At 43.9% G+C, this 25,253-nt stretch overlaps 1 protein-coding gene and 1 long non-coding RNA gene across 6 annotated transcripts in view; one reads left to right on the top strand and one right to left on the bottom strand.

Annotated features, from left to right (window-relative positions):
* The window catches only part of TBL1XR1 (TBL1X/Y related 1), a 118,353-nt gene extending 98,771 nt beyond the window's left edge, over positions 1–19,582 (bottom strand). For 2 of the 3 annotated variants that reach the window (XM_052802944.1, XM_052802946.1), the window contains exon 1: positions 19,376–19,581. The gene's annotated coding sequence lies outside the window, so the exon portion shown is untranslated. Of the gene's footprint in view, positions 1–19,375 lie in introns of all 3 variants that reach the window. The other variant, XM_052802947.1, reaches the window with a different exon arrangement.
* A 432-nt stretch (positions 19,583–20,014) lies between these two features.
* LOC128148764 (uncharacterized) lies at positions 20,015–24,470 on the top strand. Of its 3 annotated transcripts, none has more exons than XR_008237402.1 (3): positions 20,015–21,047; positions 21,192–22,931; positions 23,374–24,470. It is a non-coding gene; the product is annotated as an uncharacterized LOC128148764 (long non-coding RNA). The 3 variants fall into 3 exon arrangements; XR_008237401.1 differs by having other exon boundaries at positions 20,015–21,369; positions 22,161–22,931; XR_008237400.1 differs by having other exon boundaries at positions 20,015–21,369; positions 21,911–22,931.
* Positions 24,471–25,253: the final 783 nt, after the last annotated feature.

Genomic DNA, 25,253 nt, shown 5'->3' with positions numbered 1-25,253 from the left:
AGCTCTGGGATTTATTAACATGAGTAAAAGTGATTTCAGTATTTCTACTAAAGCAATAGTCAGCAGATGTCTAGCATCTATATTTATACAACTCTAGAACTGGTAATAAACATGATTTTTGTATTGCCACACTACATTTTTTAATGAGACATCATTCCTTGTCTGTGTTTACCAAGAATTATGTTGGTCACAACCGAGTCCTTATCCCACATTATTATACCACAAAACAAGAGTTTGGAAGGCTGAATGGAAACTCCTCGTCATATATGAAGGAATGCGTAATGGCTAAGGACTGGCATGATTCTCCCTGAGTCTGTGGACAGCAGGGCTACTCGGACATATGCAGTAAGGTATCTGAGGGGAGGGAGATGCCTGGGAAGGCATTAGGTGTAAATGCTCAGACTTCAGAGCTTATTTCCATCCAGATCCCAACCACAGTGACTTTCACAGGACTGTGCCAAAGACATTTATCCAAGACCGAGTGTGTGGTTCCTAGATGATGTCAGATGTCTGGGCAGCCAGCCAACTTCCTATGGAAGTGATTTCAATATTGCTGAAGTTCAATCTAATTGTATTTATCATATGATTACTTATGTAAGGAGCCAGCAGCTTGCATAGGTAGCCTGTATTTTTGAATCTAATAAAATAAAATATGTTTTGAAAATACAAAGAAAGAGATAGATTGAGGTAAACAGAAATCGTATTTGAATTTCATGCCTTCCTCTAAAGCCACTTATTCCAGAAAGGAACAGATGTTAGCCAAGACAAATTCCATCCTTGCTCAACTGGGACTTAGCCTATGATGCAAAGCAGAGTATTTTCTCACCTGCAAATTTACAATTGTTCCATACCCATAATTATACCCTAAACGTAAAGCCTTGCCCCTTCTACTCATGCTTCATAATAGGTTCTCACTGCCCCAAGGCTCTTCACAAAATTTGTTCGTTTTTTCCCTTTGAGACCTTTCTTTTAAACCTTTTCTGTGACGTTCAAAAAACTCCATCCAACCAACCAAAAAGCCAAACAAATTTGAAATCCTATTCACCTCCTGCCTCATTTTTTTACTGAAGTTACAACTGCACACAATCAAGCACAACTAAGCCCTGTCGTGAGACCAGAACACTGACAGATCACTGTCCCACAGGCAATAAGCAGTGCCACATCAGGTGGCACCATTCCGTAATGCACTCATCATCATAAAATAGTTGATTGTTAACAAACAGAAATAGGAAGCTGGTGAAGTTCCTACCATGTTAAAGGAGGGCACTGAACTTAACGCATTCATGTAATCAGTGCTCAAAGCATTCAGAGATTAATATGCTCCGAGATATGCTTTGAAAGAGAAGAGAAAGAAGCAGAATTAATGCAACTCCTCCCCTTCCTCTATGCTCTTTCGGCCCTGGTCTCCTCTCCCAGTCCTCAAAAGGAAATATGCATTCGCAACACCCCAGTTCAGATTTCAGATTCTGGCAGAGTGTTTCCAAGGTCTTTGCTGTCCTTTCTGATCACCCCTCTCTCCTAAATAACAGCTCAGAAGTTGTGACAAACAACAACAGGAGAAGGACAGCAGAAAAGGCTCTGTCCTTCAGCAGTGCCTTCAGGATTCACCGTATGGCTGAAGGACTATATTAACCATAATCAGATTCCCTTTCTGTTCACTGCAATCTCACAACTTTTCCATGGAAACCTCCAATTTGTTTCTGTAAATTAAATTTGGACCATTCTCTAAAAATGCAAATACAGCAAACAAAAAATAAAATAAAATTTTAAAAAAGACAAAAAACAACAACAACAAGAAAACGAATCTTTTCCTCTGTGGTATTTTTTGCACAGGACATATCTGCAGTAGCGTTAATCACTCATCACTATGAAGTATATTGTGCAGCAAAGTGTTTGAAAGCATTCTGAAATTTTGGAGAAAATTAATGGGAAGTGTCCCTCCAGGTAGGAAATATAATAAGTTAGATTTCTTTATTATACCAGCCAATGTTTAAGTATCTCAATCCTTTAATCTTCATTAAAAAATGTTTTGTCATAATTTGTTATGTATGTCACAAACATTAGATGAACATTAACATATTTTATCTCAAAGCTTGTTCTGCTATCTGTACACTTTTGCTTGCACACCAATTAGTGCTATTTTGTCATTTATAGCTTTTTAGTAATATTACACACAACCTCTCTGCAGTAAATGGTTCACTAGCCTGAACAGTCTATTGTATTAGAAATGCAAAAATTAAGGTTGCCTTCGTCAGAATTATGTTTTACAGAACAGCCCCACCCAACACAAAAAAAACCCAAAACAAAAAGAAAAACAAAAATATCCCCACCCCTGAAACAAAGGTCACATCTTTGCCAAACTTCAAGCACATGTTCTCAAACAGGAAATAAAGCTTTTCAAGAAAACTTTTTAATAGGTAAAAAGAATGACTTACTACTTTTCCTTGCTGCTGTTGCTATCCCAACAGCTGACCTATTCCAGCTAATTTGGCAAGAAAAGGGAGTCCACTCGATACAAAACTTATCATGAAGTATTTCAGCCTACTTATAAAAAAAAGTGATCCAATTTCCCAAGCTTAGTTGTTTTCACAAAGCTTTTCCCCACTGCAACCACATTTCCATTGGGATCATAACCCTAAGCAATCACATGAACAACTGAATTACTGCGAGGGCCATGACCCCACTTGCAGCTTCCTTCACCCATCCCAAGTCACCACCTCTCATTAGGGGAAAGCCCTGTGACGGGGCAGAGGGATGGACAACCCTACGCGCAGGAGACCCTGATATTCTCCGTTTACAACATCAGGGAACAAAAAGTATTTTCAAGTTTTGTCAATGATTGCCTTGATTAGGCCCAAATCAAAGTCTCAAACAAAGGCAAACCCGAAAAGTGTAGGAATCAAGGTCTACAACTCCGGACTGGCTTTTACCCATGGAAAACGCAAGCTGTGACAAGCCTTGTTTTGGCAAATTCTAACACAAATCGCCACCTCTACTCCAGCCCATATTCAGTCACTTGCAGTTATTTTGGTGTTGCCAATGCTCATGTATGGAGTGGCTCACACATATATTTATTGTATGATTCTTCTGGTAAATTAGTATGTCTATATAGTGGCAACCATCTTTTAAAGTATCAATAAATAGAGCCTTACAGGATTCCAAACGATGAAAATAGGATACCGGATCCAAATACTGTGCTTTTAAAGTACTTCTTGGTTAAACAAGATGTTAAGAAAAATAGGCCACGAATATAGCCTAGAAATCCTGAACCACCTCATAACACAACAGTCACACAAAGGATGCTTCACAGGTAAACACAGAAGAGCAAGCATTTCAAAAGTTGTCCGGTTTGGTTTATAATTGATTCTGTTAACCCACATTTTGCTTTTGACTTAGCATATTTTGGGACCACAGTTATGCAGCAAAAAAAATAGATGTCATTTTTAGCAATTTATAACCACACAGATACACTCCTCTTGAGAGCAGGCCCAAGGCTGTATGCACAGATCTAATTCTGCTTTCTCTGCATATACATTATGCAATGCAATGTGATAAATATGTAACCATGAAGTCACACACTATATTGCAAATAGGATACAGTATTCTTCAGTGACCCAGGAGAAGGCAGGCTACACCATGTTCTATCTGTGATTCCTTTTTTTTCCCCCCCTCATTTCATTTTCATAATGGTCCAGCACTTACTTTGCAGACTTTTTATACCATCTCCTCTCTAAGGTATGTAAATAATTTAGTCAACAGTAATGCATTATGCAATTTATTTTCAGCCAACAGCACAGCCCTCGTTAGGTGCAATTCATGGGAAGAAGCAGTTAATTATGGTAATTCATCTGCAGACCTAGGTGAGCAATTTCACTGTTATTCTGCTATCCTACTTAATATGCATATGCTGTATAAGAGCAGTTAAATGGCAACTTTCAAAACTGACATCCCAAGCCCTGATTCTATAACAAGCTCTGAACCTGAGCTTTAAGGCAGAGCTACAGTAAACACTGCTTCTGGGAGGCGAAGGAGTCGATTTACACAAAACAACTTGCAAGATCAGGGTTTAAGGTAGTCTACTGAATAGACCTCTACAAGATCCTAGAAATAATTCTATGCTATTGTATTGCACTATTTGTGGAATGGTATGTGATCATATAATTAGAGATCATATAGTACATTCACACAAAGAATACTTTAGGGCTTGCCGGGGGGTGGAGGGGGAGCTCTTTTAAAAAAGAAAACTACATTATCTGGAAATTCAGAGCTAATCTCAACAACTCAGAAATGCTACCAGAGAGTTTTTCCTTCACAAACTTTAGAGGAATACATTTCAGGTCTGATTTCTGCCTGAGGAAGAATTAGTTCCAAACAAAACCAGCTAAGGTTTTCAGTCATTAAGATGTTAAAAGTCTAAACAAAGTATTTAGGAAAATAATCTGAATTATGTGTCAATATGAAACAAAAAAAAAATCATTTCTAAGCTGCAGCTCTATGATCGCAATGACGGGGAGCAAGACGGCATTTGGTTCAGAACTAACGCTGAAAGCAGCGCTCTGGACAGGTGCAAGAAAAACACTATTGGTTTGGGAGCTAAATCAGAGGAGAGGAGACAATGAAGGGCAGGTCTCAACTAGCTGCAGGAGCATGGCAGTTTCCTGGAGAAGCGCTGTGCTCAAGCACAGACTGGTTAACCCCTCTGTTCAGGGGAAGGCTCCAGCCTCTTCTCCTCTTGACCCAGGCTGGAGGCTGTCTGGACTGTCCTCCCCGTGAAACCTCCCCGGGGGCAGCTCAAGCAGCAGCAGCAACAGCAGCAACCTCACGCAGCACCCGCTTCCCTGGGCGTCTCGGCGCATGCCTTTCAGCAGCCTTGAATGAAAGGAGAATCCTTCATCTTGGGGCTCTTCTTCGCCACCCCTTGCCTCCACCCTTCTGTAGCCTGTCTGCAGACTCCAGAAACCGACTGCTAAATGATTTAGGTTGCGTAGCTTTGAAGAGCATACCAACACCGAAGGGCAGCCTTCTGCCAAATCCCTGCCCTCCCGAGTGAAGCGCGTTAAATAGCGCAAAAATCACTGAAGCTCCACTCGCCTTGGAGAACAGGCAGCCAACTCAGCCAGGTTTGTATGTGCAGCACTGGTCTTCAGCCATAAACAAAACCTAGAAACCTGCAAAACCCCCCTCAATTAAAAGCTTAAAGTTGTAATAACTTTAGGTAGTTACTGCTTTAATGATAGAAGGCACAGAATTTTTACATGAGCGTCCTGAAGGTCTCAGTGGAGCACAGGTCCAAGATGCATGCACACAGACATTCAGACAGTTTTAATTTTAACCTTACGTGCTTTGATACAGCCGCAGGACTAAAACATTAGTGGTCTCTAGCTTGTTTATGACTGACTACATATGCTAGAATGTGTTTTGCCAAAACTCATAGCTAAAATAAAAACCAGCATTCAAACAGCACAAAACGTCGTAAACCAAATAAACAACACATTGCAAATATTTAAGACTTCCAAGCAAAGGCTACTTCCGTAAATTTCAACGTTTAAACTGGCAACAAAGCATTTCAGACACTGAAATAAATGACTGGCTAAAAAACGCTACCCCGTCGTCATCGTCATTTTAAATGGTTCATTTTTCTGTTCTCCTGAAACACACACAGCACTCAAATTATAAGTGAACAAATGTACATATCCCTAGCCATTTAAAACAAAAAAAAAGAAATGGAAACATTAAATTTAAATCTTTTTGCTTAACCCAAGACTACAAAACTGTCAGCCCCGAAAATGAGTTTTGCAGAGCCTTAATGCATCTGAAAATGGCTTACTTGCTAAACATGACAAGCAAATTCCGAAATAAAGGGAAACCCTTTCCCTCAACACGCACACTAATATTTTTCTTTCCTGGAGGTTGGATCATTTCCAGAGAACCTGAACTGACTTCAATGGAACGATAATATATTTCTTACAAAGAACATGTAGACTGCCTCAGAATACAAGAAAATGGTTCAACTAAGAAAGGGCTTCGCTCAGCTCTTCTAAAAATACCCAAGGATCACACTTAAAAGTTGGGGTTTTTTTAACAATTAGGGCTTGATTACACCAACTATATATGCTGATATATAGATATGTATTACACTAAACAGGAATGAGACACTTTCTTTCTGGAGTCATTCCAAAAAATGCGAACGCACTGTAAATTCACACTTTTAACTTCAAGCCATGCTACCTAGTGACTGTAAATACATTCTTGTAAAATTTAAGGGATTTATTAAAGTGCTAGCAGGATTTTCTTTTTAAATTAACCAGAGGATACTTCTCAGTGTAGAGTACGGTGAAAATAAGAAAAGTCACAATATAAAAGCACAATTTACAATAGCAAAACCCAAATGTATACAACCTTAAGTACTATTCCCAAACTGAAGAGATTTCCCAAAATTAAAACACTCCCTTAAATTTCATTTTCCAGCAGACGAAAAATATCCAAACAACATAGGAAAATACAAAAATGTAACTGAAAGCGTGTGCTCATCAGTATCACAAGCACAACTGTGCTCGCCAGGACTACGATGTGCTTTAGGAGACACCTATACTGCCAGGGAAAACTCTCACCAGAAAGCAACGTCCTACATTAGGACTGCACATCTTGCACAAGCATTCCTCTTGACAAGACCTGTAATGCTCTATCTGCCCAGGGTACGCAGATCTGACAAGGAAAATACCACTGTTTCTCAATAAAGGGCATAAAAAAAGATCTTCACACAAGCTTGTAAATTTGCTTAACTATAAATTTATAATGAATAATTTAAGAAGTTATTAAGCAAGACTTGCCCAAATGAAATTGTAAGCACATGACAAAGATCGTGTCACTACTTACGTCTACTTTATATATGGACAAATCCGAACAGTCAAGACAGTATGAGTAATACATTCACTACATACAGAAAGGTTGGTGTCAGACTGGCTTAGCTATTAGCTGGCCCACTGCAGCCTGTGAAGATTTTGTCTGATAGCAAAGCTGATGTAAGAAGTTCACGGCCCACCCTTACCTATTACAGATAGGTTCATTCCTATGGATAAGCTATGGTTTACCGCCACCTTCATGGTAACAACGCAGGCGTCTGTGGAGTCATGCTGTAAACTGGTTCAGCAAAACCACTTGGATTTTAATACCCCCCCACAATAGCAGTAGGTTTTAACGCAATCCTTCCAGAGATGATGTCTGTAGGACCAAAACACCCCTGTATCAGCATGGCGGAGGAGTCAATAAACCCTAGCAGAGGACAGAAACTTTCTTTGCAGACAGGGAGGTTCACAGAGCTCCACCTGTACCTTTGTTGTGTGTCTCCATTCCATCGAGAGCAGGATCAGCTTAAGGGTCCCACCACCCCCACTCCCATCTCCGCCGCTGGGACAAGCAGCTGCTTGTGTAGCCATGCTCTGAAACCCATCCCTGAACTGGCTCCACCAAAAAAGTTCAGCTTTTCCCTGCCCCCAAAGAGCTGCCAGGGTCTGGAAAAAGTACAGGCACCTTAAAACTTTATATAAGGTTGCATTTCCACATTACTAAAGACACAAACATGCCTAACGTTATGAACCAAGTAGCCTGATTTAAACATGATTCTTCATCATGTATGGGCACTACCAGAAAATCTTTCCAACATGAAGGACCATGTTTTGTCCGACATAAAACTAGAAGACAAGCACAAAGCCTACGAATACAAAAGGAGCACTTCCCTAAACTAGAAACTCCAAGTAAGCAGAGGCTGAAAAATAAAACAATAGCCACTTTACACTGCTACGCAGCCTTTCACCAGAAGATCTCAGGGCACTGAACTGGTCTGAAAAAACTCCTGTTAAGTATTAAATCACTGGTGCATGGGTAAATTTGTTAATCCATTTGCTAAGGTCACACAGTGGCAGAAATAGCAGATAATCCTGACACCAGCTTTCTGTCCTAGTCGTTACGCGGACAGAAAATCTTCAGTGATGGAAACTACAAATAAAGTAAATACAGTTATCTGTTACATACAGGTATATTAGGTCAACCCAGAAAAGCACAATGTGGGTGTGGGGAGTGGAGGTGTGTCTCTGGGGATCCACCACAGATCTAGACAAGTCTATGAAAATTTAGACAGAGAATTTATAACCAGACAGTAATTCCATAATTCCCTCTATTCAAGCAGTCCCTATGAAGGGACTGTGTAGACAAACTGCAGCCATGCTCAAAAAAAAGAATAGTACCCACATTTAGGACGCCAAAAGCTTGCCATTCAATTCTGTATTGAAATTAAAGCAGCGTTTTACAGATAGCCGGTAAGCCACCAAAACTGGAGGAAGCCTTCTAACACCAGCAGGCAGACAGGCACACAGCTGACATTGTCAACACGCAGTCGAGAGCGCTATGACAATTTCTACTAGCTTGAAAATTATCTACCAGCTTTAGTGCCTATTACATATGAAAGCATCCTGGTAAATACACGCCATGGAGCTCTGACAGTTCAAGACCATTTTGAGTGAATGCTCTTGTACTGGTATAAAAATACACTGCAAGCACCAGTTTCCAAAGGGGAAAAAAGCAAGATTATGAGCTGACAAAAAGAAAAAAACCCTTATTCTTATGAATTAAAAATACTGAACCAGAAAAATGAGCTACACTGGCATTATTAAGATGTACTAAAAACAAACACAATAAAATCACCCTAGGCAGGGAAGACTAGTCTTTCTGTTCTTCCTTAGGCAAAACTCACAGCAATTTCAATGGGATTCTCCCCCAGCTATGGCTGGATGACTACATCCACAGCCTCCACGTGCCAAGTTTGCTCCTGCAGCCAGTCTCTATTGCATCCATCTTAGTTACACTACACATATCCTGATTACAGGAATTTATAAACAGCAAGAGTAATTTAGAGGTGATCCACAAAAACTGTGACTTCAGTAGAGATGAGGTTCACTGTTATCATCTCAAGGTGTCAACAGTTTTTTCAGTAAAGGACTTGTATTTGAAAGACTTTTCAAGCAAAAATCTTTTACTGACTTTCTCAAAAGCACCTCTTGCATTTGTCCCAAGCACATCTATTTCAGAGCCAGAATACAAGCCTGCTATCTATAGGTTTCACTGGGCAACAAGGTAAGAGAGAGTTTATGATGCATTAATCTCTTCCGGTTTATTTTTCTTAGGTTCTGGACAACAAGACAGCAAATAAAACCGGTGTTTTAAATATCAAGCAACAGAGTATTTCACGTATTACGCAGTTCCTAGATGTGAACTCTTTAAAGATGATCTTTCAACTCCAAAGTCACAATTCCACACCACTGATCTGTGCAGCGCAGGACAAAGGCGCCTGTACGCACGTACCAGCTCGCCGTCTCAAAGCAGTGTTTGTTCACCCAGAACAATGGGGCATGTGACTTGTCAACACTACCCACAATAAAAACAATAAGATAAGGCTGCCACTGCTTTCACGATGACTTTTTTTTTTTTGCTAATTTTAAGTCACAATGGCAATAAAAAATTTATTGCATAAAATCCCTTAGCTTAAAAAGCCCAAAGCTAACTTGACAGTGCGCTGAGGTTTTCACTCAAACTTCCTCAGCTTTTCGCATTTGTACCAAACACTCACACCAACTCCCCCCCAAAGCCTCCCTCAGACTTCATCAAGAATTGGATCAATGTTTTACGCCTAAAGCCTAGATAATTTTTTATCAAATAAAGGCACTGCCAAAATTTGTCCTCTCTGTTTCCTGCCCTGCGTGCCTGTCCCAGCTACCCCCTGCCTGCAGGCAGGTCCCTCGCTCCCCTCTGCTCGGTGTCCAGCTCGTTGCCAGCAGCACAGCCTGCAAAATGAGAATTCTATCAGCAGTCCCGCAGGTTTCGCTCCACCACGGACTGGGGCTGCACCGTCCAAACCCCTCTGGTTCAAGTCCCTATATGTTAAACTTAACTAAAGTTAGGAGAAATGGGGAAGAAAGCAGAGAAAACCCAGAGAAAAGGAACGATAAGGCACGGATTTGGTTTAAAGAACCGACAAAAGAACGGATAGGCAGCATGCAAAAGAAAGTCCAAACTGACAAAAAGAAGAGAGAAAGCCCAGGGAAAAAAAATGGGGGGGGGGGGGGGGGGGGGGAGAGATTAGAAAATCAAATAAAGCCTTAGGAAGGGATAATAATAAAAAGGATGCAAGACTGTCACGACTGAGACAAAACACCCCGGATTATTACATTAATTTGCCCACATTCGCGCTACAGCACGGGCAAGGAAGCAGAGCCAAACAGAGGAGAGGGCACGACCACACTGACCGTTGGAAGGGGTTAATTTTAGAAAGAAAAAAGCAGTATGATCTTGCACTACTTGTCTTTTAATTACACGGGGCGGGGGGGGGGGGAAGTGCGGCTTGGGGGGTTATTTTAATCACACAGAACAGCAGTAGGCCCAACAGCACCAGACTAACAAATAAAAGTAGGCAGCAATAGGCCACATGGAAGTTACATTACAGTTCCCAAACTTTCACCATTTACAGTAACATTAATGCAAATGAAATCCGACCTGATCTCTGAACATGCTTTTTTAAAAACAGTACATTTCTTTCTTTTCACCTTGAAAAAAACTCCGTTCCACAAGCGGTGTAGTTACAAACCACAACTGGGGAAAGCGGGGAGGCACATTAAGTACGCAAGTAAGATTTTTACATATTCTAACACCCATCAATGCAGCTTTCTGGAGCTCTTCAGCAATGTCCAACATACACAAGCCTTGCTGCTGGCAACAACAGAGAATCTCATAATGGACGTACTCTTAGCCGGAGTCTGACACTGCATTTCACATACTCTCCGAGTCTCTCATATGAAGTCATCCACAGCGTCAAAGAGCAAGTCAAAACACATCAGAAGTGTTTTCCCTGGCTACCTCTGAAAGTTTCCATCCCCTTTATCCTTCACATTATTTTTTTAAATTCTTCTTAGCTTCTCCGTCAGTACACACAGAACCTTTAATAGTTCAGTTTTGTGCTCCAGTACATACAAGCAACCAGGATCTCTCTAACACAGCACCCCAGTTGTGTCCCAGGCGGCTGGGACGAGAGGAGATACCGACCAGAATATTCAGTTTGGTGCTTCCACAACCAGCCCACAGAACCATGGCAGAGAGCAGACTGTTGATTTTTAAGACATAAGCAACACCCGTCAATTTTACCAGAACAGTAATATATCTGGGAGGGCATCTCAACAGGACGACCAAACAGTCAAGGAGGCTTTTAGTTTGTTTTTAATGGAACAGACTCTTAGAACTTAATTTTGCATGTATTTTAGTCTGTACTATATGTACTGTAAGAAAGAATCTTACAAATGGCCTCAATGAACTAGAAATAAAATAATCCATATCACAATAACCTTGCATGTGTAGAGACAGTAGAGGAACCAACTAACATGGACTTTGCCAACAGTTTAGATAAACACATTGATATTTCTAATGTAATCAAAGGCCATTCAGAATCTGCCCTGGAAGACAGTCACAGAAATACAAAGCATTTTTCTTACAACTCAAACAATTGTGACAAATATTTACTACAATGGTGAAAGCTGTTAAAAAATAAAGTTGGTTGCTATTAATCAGCTACATTTAGATATCCGTTCTTGCTATCAGATTAAGCTCACCAAAACTGCTTAGCAGGCTGTTTCATTGTATTTTTTGTTTAAGTTTTATCGCAATGCAACATATTGAAGTTTCACATTCCTGACTTTTTTCATCTTACACAGTGCTAGAAATTTACAGCCTAAACAAGACACACCAGATTGTGAGATTTAGTTGTGCATTTGAAATAAAGTGAAAAATCAGGTACCACGTCTGCATCAGCAAAACATTTGTGTTATACAGCGAGTACGGACCCCGCTTCTCTAAACCCCAGATCTGTTGCATTAGCTATAGGAAAACAGCTAATCTAGTACTACACAAGATATGTTTCTAGCACAATTTATTTGATGTCAACATTAATAGATGCTTTGACAACACTGTTCCTCATTTTCCTCCATCCACATCTGTGCTAACTTTGCTTTAAAAGTACATTAAAAAGTATTAAATCTGAACAAACGTAACCCCAAAGTAAATATGTTGCAGATTCACAAATATCATCATGGCAAAAATCCATATTTTCACAAAGCACTTCCTAATTAAAATATATTGCGAAGAGCCTGTATTTAGGGATGCATGTTTGTGTTAATAGCCAAGCAAAAATTTCTGCACTAGAGAAGAATGTTGACATCCGTACAAAAATTAGCTGTGATTCATTGTTTAACAGTTGTCTTCCCTTTACAGAACACCGCAGACTGAAGGACATATTGCCAAACTGAAAGCACCAATACTTCCTTTAACCTAATATAGGACAAATAAATACACTTCAACAGCTTCTAAATCTTGCACGTCCTACTTTTTTGACCCAGATCTCTTGTTATTTCCCCCATAGGTCTAGGCAATATCAAAACTATTTTTTCCCCACAAATTTAGACTTAACCTAAAAGAGGAAACGGTCTCATCATTTCTGTGAGCTAAACAGATCTGGAAGCAAGGGGGAGGGTCAACAGAAAAACTCATAGTCTCTGCTAAGATCAATTGGTATTTTAAGGTAAAACTTTCAGCCACACTTAACACTCTCTCAACTGCTGAAACTAATGGCAAAAATCTCATTTGTTCCAACAGGACTGGAAGTTAGACCAATATCAATGATAAATGAAAAATAATTAAATCTTTTTATTACTATTTTTACAAGGCAAAAATGTATTTTCAGAAGTCATGCTGACACTTGAGCATTAATCAGCCTGTCCAAAAAACACAAAAGAGCTATAAAACTTGTTATTCTTCTCCTCGGCCAGCCTGGGCAACTTCTTCCAAGAAATCAAACTGTCTCTTCCTTGCCTGGTACTTTTAGGGAACCATCAGGGGATTGAAGTTCACCTCGTGTGTGCTCGCAATCAGGCAAATTCCCAGCTCAGAGTTTGCCTGCGATAGGTCATTCATGTGAAGAGCCTGAACTTTTAACACTGTTAATGTCAAATGGATGCAACTTTTAGGATAGGTTATATTTAGGGCTCTAAACCTTGACAATTTCTGTGGTTTTGGCACTGGGCACAGTATTTAGCACTACATTTTCATGAATAGTAAGTATTTGACCCTTAACTCATAACCTTGGAAAAACACTCCACGGATAGGCTGTAGAGAGATCTTTTCTGTATGCTGTCTAGTCGCCGCCAGCAGGCACGTAGCTGCGTACAGAACAGGAAAGTTTCCAGAGTCACTTTCACAGCCCTAATTCATAAAAATCTACCATCGGCCTGACGTCAGTGGGGTTCAGTGGGAGCTCTGCATGCAGCCGGGGAAGCGACTGAATCATTCCCCAAACCCACCAAAGGGTTAAAAGGGGCACTAGCATTAGCTGCAGAGACAGCTGCTTGCCTGCCTTGCCAGGTTGGCAAAACTATTGCCCTGCTGGGGGGGAAGGGAAGGCCTACTACTCACACCACACCAGCTAAAATTTCTAGCAATGCACCTCCAGCGATCTGAAATGACACTCAGTATGTCTCCATATGGCACATGGTTGTAGAGAGTGTCTCTGTAATACACGCTTACACTGAACAGATATTGAACTGAATCTCGGATCATAAAAGAAAAAAAAGAAGAAAACAACTGTTTTTTTCTCTGGACGATTCTGATTTTTTACTGCTAGACATTACTAATGAACAAGATTGCTCCTTTGCAACATGGAGACTTAAGAATTACAACAATAAACACAAGTCAGAGTACACAACATAGCCTTTTACTAATACTGCTCCCAGAAAGAAACAGAAACTACACCCTAACGGGAGTTTGCAAAAGCCAGCAAACCACATGCAAGACTTGATTTTTAGAAATGCTAAGCACACACAGAGACTGCCGACTTCACATGAAACTGTGGGGACTCAGCATCTTTGAAAATAGGACTGTATTAATATCTTACTTTACAGATGCAGACTCTTCTTAAGAAGAGTCACGTTTGCACCAAGCAGAACAACAGCCCAAATCCAGGGGCTCGCTACCCACTCCCACCAGACCGTGCTGCGCAGCTCTCTCGGAGCTGTGCGGGCTGTACACAGCACCACAAAGGGCCACGTGCCGGCACTGAACCAGCCCGAGCGCTACCAAGTTCATACCCAGTCTGCATGTGTTCCTTGTCCTGAAAAAAAGGACGTATTAGTCTGATAGCATATCTAGGTATGTTGCTTCTGGTATTCAAGCTACCTTGTTTAGAAAGACCTTAGTATCTCTGTGTAGCACTGAATTATGCCACGTACGCTTACATTCAAAGACCAAGAGGGGACTCTTTGAAAGATGCCGCGTACATTGGCTGAGACAATTCTGTAAAACTCCTCCTCATCACTTCGGAATTTCTTTCAGTATGTTTTTCAGAAAGCTACACCAATTCACCAAGCCTTTTCATTATTATTTCTACAGGTAAGAAAGTATTCCCTAAAGTCTTTCTAGCAGTCGGCCCATCCAAGAAAGCGAGCGAGCAGGGGTAAGCCGCAACACCTGCAATTTCACTCCTTGGCTAGCCAAGCCAGCGAGATCCTACACACCCGACCGGCGTGTGCGTTTTCCCCTCTGGTTACGCATCCTCCAGCCTGGAATGACCACTTATTTCTTATCAAGGAAGAATTTTTGTAAGGCTCCTTAGAGATACAAAAAGGAGAGTCTAAAGGATGTCACAGAAAACTGTGGTAAAGTATTAAAAAAAAATCAATGTCTCGGAGGGCAAGCTGACTTACGGTTCTATAGATCCTTCAGAACCAAAGGAAAACTCAACTTAAGCTCAAACGCGGTCATTAAGACTCCAGGGCATTTTGTACAAACAATTTCAGCCTTATTTTCATTATGAGAAGGAAGAAAAGGGCCTTCTCATCTTGGATGAGATACCACAAGACAGAACACTAATGAGGGGAAGAAGTTCACAGTTTTCACCCAAACTGGCAGAGTGATTTCTAAACCAGACTTCCGTACTTTTTCACTCAACCTATCAACTCCCATGAAGTGACAGCTATGCTGCCTCGTCTTCACTACTACTTACCTCAAGTTAGCTAATTCAATTTTGCGAACTATAAAGAAAGCCAATATCCCCCTACAATTTCATATGAAAAGATATTTCTTATTCCTCATTTCATTGTCATACTTTATCTCGGAGGAAACCAATTATGAGACGAATAAAAGTGGTCTCCATCTACTCTGCCTGGGATCACTGGATGAACCTTTTTCTAGTAGACACTCTTTTCATTAAAGCTACTTTACAGAAATTAAGACCATCTAACTTCATGGTCTACCTGCAGTGCTTAGAAAGCTGCATGTATTTGGGACAGGGGGTAGCTAAATCAATAGCAGGAACATAGGAACATTTTCTTCACCACCTGTTAATTTGAAAGGTACTATCTTAATCCTGCAATGCAACTCAAAAACACTGAAAATAGCTGTCAATCATAGTTCCTAATGGAAAACTTCTGACACTTCACCTAACACAAACACTTACATTTATATTTCAAAATGAACTGCAACGAGTATATTGTCGCAGCAGTCACTTTTTGTAGGAGCCAAACATGCATAAGTTACAGAGTGCGCATACACACTTTCACTTCTCTCCCAACCTGCAGCTACTTGCATGAGCTGACGTTTAGGGCTTTAAATATAGTCATTATTACACTCTATACTCTGTGTGTGTACACATGCGCAAACACACACATTAAGCATGGTCAGTACACATAACAGTTATCACAAGTCTCAATATAAACAACATGCATTAGATTAGAACCAAGTTGTACTTCAAGTATGATACATTTCAGTATCACAATATTGCAGTATTGACACAACACAGTCCTGCAGTACACCCTGTCCTTGCCCTCCTCTCCAAAGCGGAGATCGGACCTCGCTTTACGACCTCCCTATCCCAGTTCAGAAGGGGAAGAGCTGGCGGCGGGTCTGTTGTCTGCTTCTTCTCCGCTTGCCAGCAGTGTCCTCTCCAGCAAGGGTGTCAGAATTCACACCGGCACCAGGATCCTGAGCGGCTCTGGGTCCAGGGGGGAGGGAAGAGACAGGCAAAGCAAGCACAAAAACTGGGGGGGGTGGCTATCTCTTGGGACTCCAGACGAGCAAAGGAACAGGATTAGCGAAGGAAGAGGTGTCACGCTTGCCACTCCCTCAGCTTTCCCCAAAATGCTTAACAGCGCTGTGATACCAAAAGACTATCGCTGCCATGAAAGATTCACATCCTATTGCCCACCACTAATACAAAACACACTTAACTTCTGCGAGCAACCTTCACAGACATCTGCAGAGCTTATCCAACTGAACTAGACCGCTGATGTTCACAAAGTTGTGTGTGTGTTTCTTTACAGGACTTCCTGACCTTCTGCACGATTACATCCTTGTAGGATGTGGGGTCTTTACTGCCACTACAAAACTCCTAACAGCAAACAGCGTTCTGACTCAAATGTGAAGCCCACATGTTAAATTAAATTCCAGAAACCATAAAATCAAGTTAAGTAAAATAATTCAGTTTACTTTACATTATTCAGATCTGTTTCTTCCTAACTAAAAAAATATTACCTGAAAACAACGTTATAAGCAATTTTTGACCATTTTCCCCTAATCCATCCAGAGCCTCTTTATGCTCAGGGCTGTAGCACTTTTTTAGCATCAAACTCTTTCATGATGGGAAAATGACTATGAAGTACTGCTGTTGGGTACTTAGCACTTATATCATGCCTTACAACTTCAAAGCGTTACACAAACATCAATAATTACCATATATAGAGTAACAACTGAAAGAAGTATTCGTATAAAAAAAAAAAACTCACAGGGGAAAAAAAAAATCATAACTACCTGTTTGAAGGGGGAAAAAAGCTTAAGCAACAGAATCTCCTGTAATTATTGCATTCTTTATGCTAGGCACATGCATTATGGCTGTGCACGTTTAAACGAACAAAATCATAAACTCTTCCCACAGTCTTAAAAAAAATTAAAAAGCCCAAAAGCCAAACCCCCAACTCCTTTCATACATTTAAATTACATTTCCTTCCCTTTTCCTCGTGGAGTGAGAACTAAGTCTTTTCCAGGTGTTCTCAATAACAGTTTGGGAGGCATGCCACCAAGTTCCCAAGACACAGTTCCACATGAACCCTGTTCTCATGGAGGGAAATCCACCTTCCCCCAAGAAAAACTTATGACAGTGACAGTTGTACAGGCTCAGGTGATCTTAGGTAAATAATACGATATGTTACATTCCATTAGATCTTAACCAAAGGACAAAAACGAAAAAAGATCACTATGAGAAACCACAGAAAGTTTTCTACGATCACCTACAGGGCACCACCTGCACCCTAAGCACACCACCACCGTAACAGCGTGGCCCTTTTTTTTTTTTTCCTATGGCTAAGAGGAAAAAAAACCCTTCATACGCTCATCCACAAACACATACCCACTTCCGTAAATTCAAGGACACACAAAAGAGTTTGCAGGATCAAATGTATTCTGAAATGTATTCCAAGAAGACGGTTAACATGCATGTGTCCAAAGGAAGGCCCCAAATCCAGCATGAGCCTCATGCGGATATTCTGAAATGTATTCCAAGAAGACGGTTAACATGCATGTGTCCAAAGGAAGGCCCCAAATCCAGCATGAGCCTCATGCGGACAAGCCTTAAGGTTGCTCAGAGCAAGATGAGGGCCCAGAACTGCCTGGCGCACACCAAAAGCTCAGGTACAACTCAAAACCCAAACATCAATTTTGCAAATGGTGCCCTCTCCCTCAAAGGGGCACAAACCACAGCCCTGGTGAACACCCAAAGGGTAGAGACCGCCAACACCAAAGGACCTTGTTCGTATGCGCAACATGTTCAGACATTTATTTTAGTACTGCAGAACAGGAAAGAGAATCAGACAAGCCCAGAATATTTTTTTTTTTTTTTACACGACAAAGACTTGGTTCTCCTGATCATACCTCTCCTGCTTCAATAATAAGGAAGGAATACGTTTTGTGATCCCCCCCATAGATCAGTTAGGAATTTGATTTACACAGACAGGAAAACGAGGAAGTTGAGCACACTGGAGAGTAGTAAAAACTTCACCAGCAAACTTCACTTTCCTACACAGCGACCTACAAACCAAACTTTCCTCCAGACTCACGTGTCATCTGCAGCAACAAGCCTCTGCCATAAAGCACATACAAAGTTTGCTGTTTGGGGGATAAAGCAAAAGACAAGCGAGGGGAGACTTTTATTCTCTCAAGCTGCCTTAGAAGGAAATTCGGTGATGAAAGATTAAATTCACCTGGAACAACACGAGAAATTTAACCCTTTCAGGGGTACAACAGTACTAACAAGCCACATGTTGTGCTATTGCAAGACCTATACCCTCTACCAAGAAAACGTATACAGTGCATCAACCCTGCCAGCCTGTCTAGAAGATGCAATGCACAACTTGCACCAGGGTTTCAGAGGGGGATAAGCCTAGGCGGAGAGAACCCCCTATAAAGTGCAAAAAAAGCTTTTTTTTTTTTTTTCTCCCCAAAACCGGGCCCGCTCCCTGCCGCCACGGGCTATTTCACATTCCGCCCAGAACTTCGCAGGAAAACTGATCAATAACTTGGCTGCTTTGCCCCTGGAGGGGGGGGGACACACACATCAGGCACTGCCCGTGTGTGTGTGTCCCAAAAAACAAGGGCCGGGCCGGGCTGGGGGCGAACTCCGCCGGGCGGGGGAGGGGCGGCCGCCCCTCCCCCGCCCGGCGGAGTTCGCCCCCGGCCCGGTCCCCCCCCCCCAAATTTTACCCCCCCCCATAAGTAAACATGCGGGGAGGGGGAGGGGAGGGCGCTTCTCCACACAAATCGGGCTAAAAATAGGCCGCTCGCCATGGCTCCCGTGTGCCATTCGCTGCCGAGGCCGGTGCCCCCCCCCCCCATTAAATCCTTTAAAAAAAAAAATTTTTTAAATGAAGCCAGGTGGGGGGAGGGGAGGCCAGCGGCGCGGAGGGGGGAGGGGAAGGGGGGGTGCCGTTTGCTTCAAAAAAAAAACCCAAACCATACCCCCCCCTCCCCGCACCCCAGACCCACGGGAGCTTCCCCCCCCCCCCGCACCCCCACAAGCATTAATTAAAAAAAAAAAGGGGGGGGGGGGCCGCGGCAGGCGTTAGGCGAGCGCCCATCCCCCGCCCGCCTCCAACCGCCACAAACAGGGCGCCCTCCCCCCACCCACGCACCCCCCCACACACACACACCCCCCCACGCACCCACCCACCCCCCCCGGCTCCGGCCCGGCCCGGCCGCGGCCCCTGCCCCGCCCCGCACTCGGGCCGGCCCCGGTGCTTACCTTGCGAGTGTCGGCGGAGCGGCTGCTCCCCCCTTCCTTGGGAATGGAGGCACAAGAAATTCACCCTTGTTTGTCTCTCCTCCTTTTTTTATACAGCCATATATATATATATACACATCTGTGTGTGTCTGTGTGTCTGTGTGTGTACACACGTATATGTATCGATAATATATATATTTTTTTTTTTTTAGCTGAGGTGTCCACACCAAGAGGAGGAGGAGGAGGAGAAAAAAAAAAAAACAACACAACGGGGGGGAGGGGGGGGGAACCAAAAACACCACCACACACACACAGGAGGAGGAAGAAAAAAAAATAACCAGCGAGTAGTGCTGTGATATTCAATTATATCCCGAGCCAGGGGCCGGGGGGAGGGGGAGGGTGGGGAGAGAGGGGGGGGTTAGAGATTAAGTCCCGAGGAAGGAGGGAGGGGGGGGGGGGAGGAAAAAAAAAAAAAAGTAATATCTGTGTGTGTGTGTGTGTGTGATTTAGATTGAGGAGGAATTGAGGCAGAATGTAAAAGCTGTTACTAAGGGAAGGAGCCAAGCGGCTCGGAGCAGCCAGCGGCCCTCAGACACTCCGCGCGGGGAGAGGGTGGCCAGCCGCACGGAAATGGGCGCCAGAGAAAGCGCCGCCGCCGCCGCCGCTGAGGGAAGGGAAGGGAAGGGAAGGGAGGGAAGGGAAGGAGCGGAGCCGGGAGGCGAGGCCAGGCGAGGAGGAGCGGGGCCGGCCTGCTGCGGCCGCCCGGCAAAACAAACCCGCCGCCCTGGCAGCGCGGGGGTCGGCGGCCGGGGCGGGGGGACCCCCTCCCTCCCCTTCTCCACACAGACACAGACACGACGCCCCCCTCCCGCGCTCTCCGGGCAGGCGCAGCCGCGGCCGGGCGTGCGTGAGGGGAGGCGGGCTGCGGGGAGGCCGCCCGCCCGCCCGCGGCCCTGACAGGAAAGGGAGGCCGCCCGGGCCTGCCGGCGGCTGCGGGGCCCAGGCGGCCGCCCGCGGCCGCGCCTCGGGGCGCTGCCGGTTCGGAGCCTGAGGGAGCTTGGCCGGGGAAGGGCCGTCGGGCACGGCAGGCCCCCTGCGAGCCGGCGGCGTGGCGCGGTGCTGGAAGTTTTTTCTAGGAAAGCCATTAATTGCTCTCCGCTGATAAAAGCGCTTATGTAAATGCAGGATTTAACGCGGTGGTTTTACTTTTTTTTTTTTTTTGGCGTAGCGCGTCGCGGTTGGCAATGGTACCAGCGGTGCCGGGCGCCGGGGATGCAGTGGTGCGCGGGTGCGGGGTTCGGCGCAGCTCGGCGCTTACGCCTGGGTCCGTTAGTGCGTCTACCCTGTAATTTTATTTAATGAAAATAATCCTCTGCAGCAATAATGTTGTGTCCTACCTGGGTGCTCTTCGTTTTTAGAACCGAAATGGTATTTATCGCTTAGATGGCAGGGCGGTTTAATTTTTAAAGCGAGCTTCGTTAATCGAAACCACGCTCGTCACTAGGCAGTCCTTTCCATCTTAAAATGTTTTTGCAATAGCATTTCATGCTCTTGGGCGTTGGTCCAACGCTCTCGTGTCCAGACATTGGCACTCACGCAGAGTCGCAATGACCACAAACCATGCACAGATCGGACGGCACCATCAGATGTCATTCCTGCTTGTGCCAAAGGCTTTCCACGCGAGTGAGCCCAGGTCTGGTGCTGCCCGAATGGGGCCTCCGCATCACCGCCCTTCTGCAGAACTTGCTTTTACGGCGGCTGGCAGAACAGGAAAGCAGAGAGACGGGCCACAAATGTAGCTCTTATTTCTCTTTTTTGTTTGTTTGTTTGTGAACAGAGCTCGGCATTGCTGGAGAATTACGCTAGTCCTAAGGCGGCAGTTCTGGAGTTAAGGGTGCGTTTTCCTTTCAGCCTAATGGCTGGGACGTGCCATAGGCAGATTTCACCTACCTGAGCTTCATCGCACAAGCGGATGGGACCCCTCGGCTCCACAAAGCCTCAGTGAAAGTAGCTGGGTGGGTCTCTGGGTGTAGGATCACCTCACAGTGCTCATTTTTTTCAGGGTCAGGCCCGTGCACTTTTCCCTCTTTTAATGAAGAATAATATTTAAATACTTGGCAGGAGACAGATGTTTTTGCATTGCAAAATCATTTGATTCTGAGAAAGCCCTGGACCTGCAATCCGTTTGCTTGAAGAGGCCTGAGTTACATGAGGAAACAAAAGTCTCTCTAGAAAGCCAGGGAGCATATTTGCAATTGCAAACCACTAGATGTTCAACATTTATTTCTGTAATGATTTTGATGGCCCAAGTCAGCAACTTTCTCTTCTCAGTAATGGTGTGTAGGTTGTCTGCTCTAGGTACGTAAAGAGGCGATAATTTTTGAAGACCGTATCTGGTCCAATTCCAAAATTTGACCACTTTGCTGAAAGTGGGGAAATTTAAAAGGGGCAAAAAAATGGGCGAGGGACTCATTAACACCTCCCTGCATTATAACCTCAGATCTGTCCATGCTTCTAAAGGAGTTCAACCTCTTGATACTCTGATTTATTTCCCAGGTCAAAGAAGATAAGCAATAACCGTGGGTGGAGGAAGGGGGAATGGGAGTATGCACGTAGCCTAAGGCAAGAGGAAAGAAGACAAGGGACCTCTTACAGGGGACTGTGGGACACCAGGGGCCTGAAGAAGGGTATGGGAGGAGTTGTGAGAAGTCCATGAAACAGGGACGGGAGGTGTAACATTCAGAAAAGCTCGTGTGAGAAACGGAGGAGGGAAAAACCCCCTAAGTGCGCATTATTTGGCCCACAGGAACTACAAACGCCGTCTTCCCATCTATCTGCTGAGCAGCGACAACGTGCTGAACTGAAGTCATCTGGCTGAAGGTTTCCATGGTCTAGTGTTCTGCAAATGTTCAGTCACGACTCCGGTGTGCCAGGCTCTCATTTTTAACACAATGATGTACTCGACTGGGTGATCACCCGAGTATACATTCTGCTCTGCAGAATCTACAAAGTGCATTCTGGCAGATTTATGCTTTAATAATTTTACCCCATTTGTTTTGTTCTGGTTTCTCTTTCTTTACAAAGGCGAACACCCCACGGGACTGCAGAAGGGCCTTACTTTCTGTGATGAGCTTTAGACTTTGTAGTTCTGTTGCCCGAATACACAGCTGGGCTCAGAGTTACCGGGGCCACTTCCAGAGCGTACGGGAGGGAGGTTCTCGCTTTCGGAGGTTTCCAAGAATGGATGTTGGGTAACACAGGGAAGTTGAGCAGGTTATGGTCTACGGCAGGTTGTTCAGTGAGTGAGCCGAGCTTAGGGAGTTGGCTTTGCCTTGAGCTGGGAGAGGCACTTCTAAACAATAACCGTTGTTATGTTTCCTTTCCCAAAGTCTCCTAGTAGCAAGAAAGACGGGATGAAACCCTACCTTTTGGATGTGGAAATGGAGCGGAGCTGAGGTCCTGGTTCATCCATGTGTTTAAATAAAAGCGTGCCTTCAAAGTGCTTCAGTAATACGGCTGCTCGCGTTCTGCAGCTCTGCTATCCCAACTACTGGAGAGTCTTCTCACGGCCATATTTGTAAGACACATCCTTCAAATAGTTGAAATTACTTGTAACAGTGAGTGGTTGGCCTACTAAGCACATACAAGCAAATATTTGCAGTAACTGGACCAGTGTTTGCACAGCACCAAGCACACTGCCCGGGCCCCATAAATAATAATACTTGGCACTCACAGAGTGGTTTCCATTTTCAAAGCACTTTAGTCATAACCCTTGACACCTATATGGCCTTTTACATCTTTACAAGAATTAATTAATCCTCACAATGTCCTGTGAGATAGGTATGCACTGCAATAATAACAATAACAACAATTAATAATTCATGCATTCTACTCAAAAATCACTTCAGGGATTAAAATGCATCTGTAATACTTGGCTTTTATTAACATTTTCCAGCAAATAATAAAAGCCATGGTATTGTGTTAAATCTATATAATATCTATCCATAAATCTTTCGCAGGTCGGGGCAGGACTGAAGACCCAGTGAGATACCAGTACATCAGTAACAACTGGATGACTGACTTCAGAAAAGGAAGTTCAGGCCCAGTCCACCACGCAGTTTAGGTGCCAGAACGAACTTTGCCACGTATGGCAGTGCATAAATAAATCCCAATGAACCAGGAAAGCTCTTTTTGCTCCTTTTTAGCTCTTGTTTATGCAAAGGCTCCCCCAGTTACGGCACCCCATCCTATACAAACACCGCACCAAGAAAATGCAAGCCCTTACTGGGTGAGAAATGGCAGTGACTCAGCACCACGTTGTGCAACAGGGAGAGCTGGGACAAGTCTGGCCAACACCGGGGCAAACCCTTTCCCTCGTAAAAATTACCATACGGCCTTTGATATGCAGGCAAGCCCCAGTTAAACCTGATATTTAAACAAGCGGGACTTAAACCCTGTTGACTTAGACAGAAGAACCGGCAGGCTCCCACCGGGGGAGTGCCTTGGCTCCGGGCTTGCCGAGGCGGAGGAGAGACGGGGTGCTGGAATCGGGCTCCCCACATGGACGGTCTGGTTCCCCGTGAAGATGCTTTTTTCATTTTGCGTCCCAAAGTGGATTCACGTAAACCACAAAGGCACCTTTCGTCCTAATAATGCTGCCATGCCAGAAAACGGTGGGAAAGAGCAGAGAGAGGTACACCCACACCCTAGCAATTTCCCCATGACTTCCCCGTGACCTCCCTGTGTCTGCCAGCTCTGAATCTGGAGCACTGAACAGTTCGGGCCAGTGGCCTTCCTACTCTAAGACTTATTTTCTCCCTTACTATGAGGAAGATACCAACTTAAACAAAACAACCTCTAAATTATTTGTCTTTGTGTTGTGCATACTGAGAAAGGAAATGGAAGTTCACCAGTTTGAAGGGACTGGCTTTATTCTTTTTGCAGCTGCTGACAATGACTGTTTGCAGGAGAGGACATGCTGGGAAAGGGACTTGTTTCTGAGTAGGGAGCATCTTCTGCCACTACCTTGGCATACAAATTCATCAGTAATTGATCAGTGGACACGTGGTAAAAAATGTCTGGTATTGGTGATGAACATGCCTGTAGCACTACTTTTTATCGGTTGCTTTGAAGTATACATGCACAGATACGTTGCAGATCTCCATAAGGCTGAGAGGATTCAGTCCCAAAATAGTCATCTCATTGATACGCTTACCCAGATCAATCTTGGAGCCTTCTGCTTCCCAGAATAAGCAGCAAGAGTGGAGGAACAGCAGTGACCAGGTGCATTGTCCCTCATTCATAGACAGTTGATGAACTGTGTGATCCGAAGCCACGAAGTGGCTCTTTCAGGACACAAGTTATGCCGCTCAGAGCACGTTAAGTGCTGCTGTTAAATTGGTGGCGTTAAGACACGTGAACCAGTTAGCATCTCCCAGGTATACAGAACTTCAGTGGGGCGCAGGTTGCTTGTCCCAACCCTTCTGCGCAGGAGCAGTTTCTATTTTTCAAAGCTACCAGCAGGCCCCCAAAAAACAGCATAGCCCACAGATGACAAAGTTAAGAACTGCTGCTGCGGGATTGGGGTATTTACCAAACAAAGCCATTGGCCTTATTGTTTTATTGCTGCTGACCTCCTACCCAGAGGCCCAGCATACCCTAAAGGCTTTAAGAGGAACACAAATGTGTGTGCGAACGTGTCACACTAAGGAGAGCTTTCAGATCAGTGCCAGAGGAACATATTTTTAAAGGAAAAGTGAGAGAAACAGAGGAGAAGAGATGCCAGCTGCTTCAACCTCCCCTTCGAGCGAGGGCTCCTGCACCTTGTCTTCCTGCAGGGGAACGGCCGCTCCCGCTGGGGCACATTTTCCCTTTTTTTTTTTTTTTGGAGAGGAAAAAC

The sequence above is a fragment of the Harpia harpyja genome, chromosome 12 (genome assembly GCF_026419915.1).
Source record: "Harpia harpyja isolate bHarHar1 chromosome 12, bHarHar1 primary haplotype, whole genome shotgun sequence".
Classification (NCBI taxonomy): Eukaryota; Metazoa; Chordata; class Aves; order Accipitriformes; family Accipitridae; genus Harpia; species Harpia harpyja.
The sequence above is the reverse complement of the archived record's forward strand: the minus strand, read 5'-3'. Positions and strand labels throughout refer to the sequence as shown.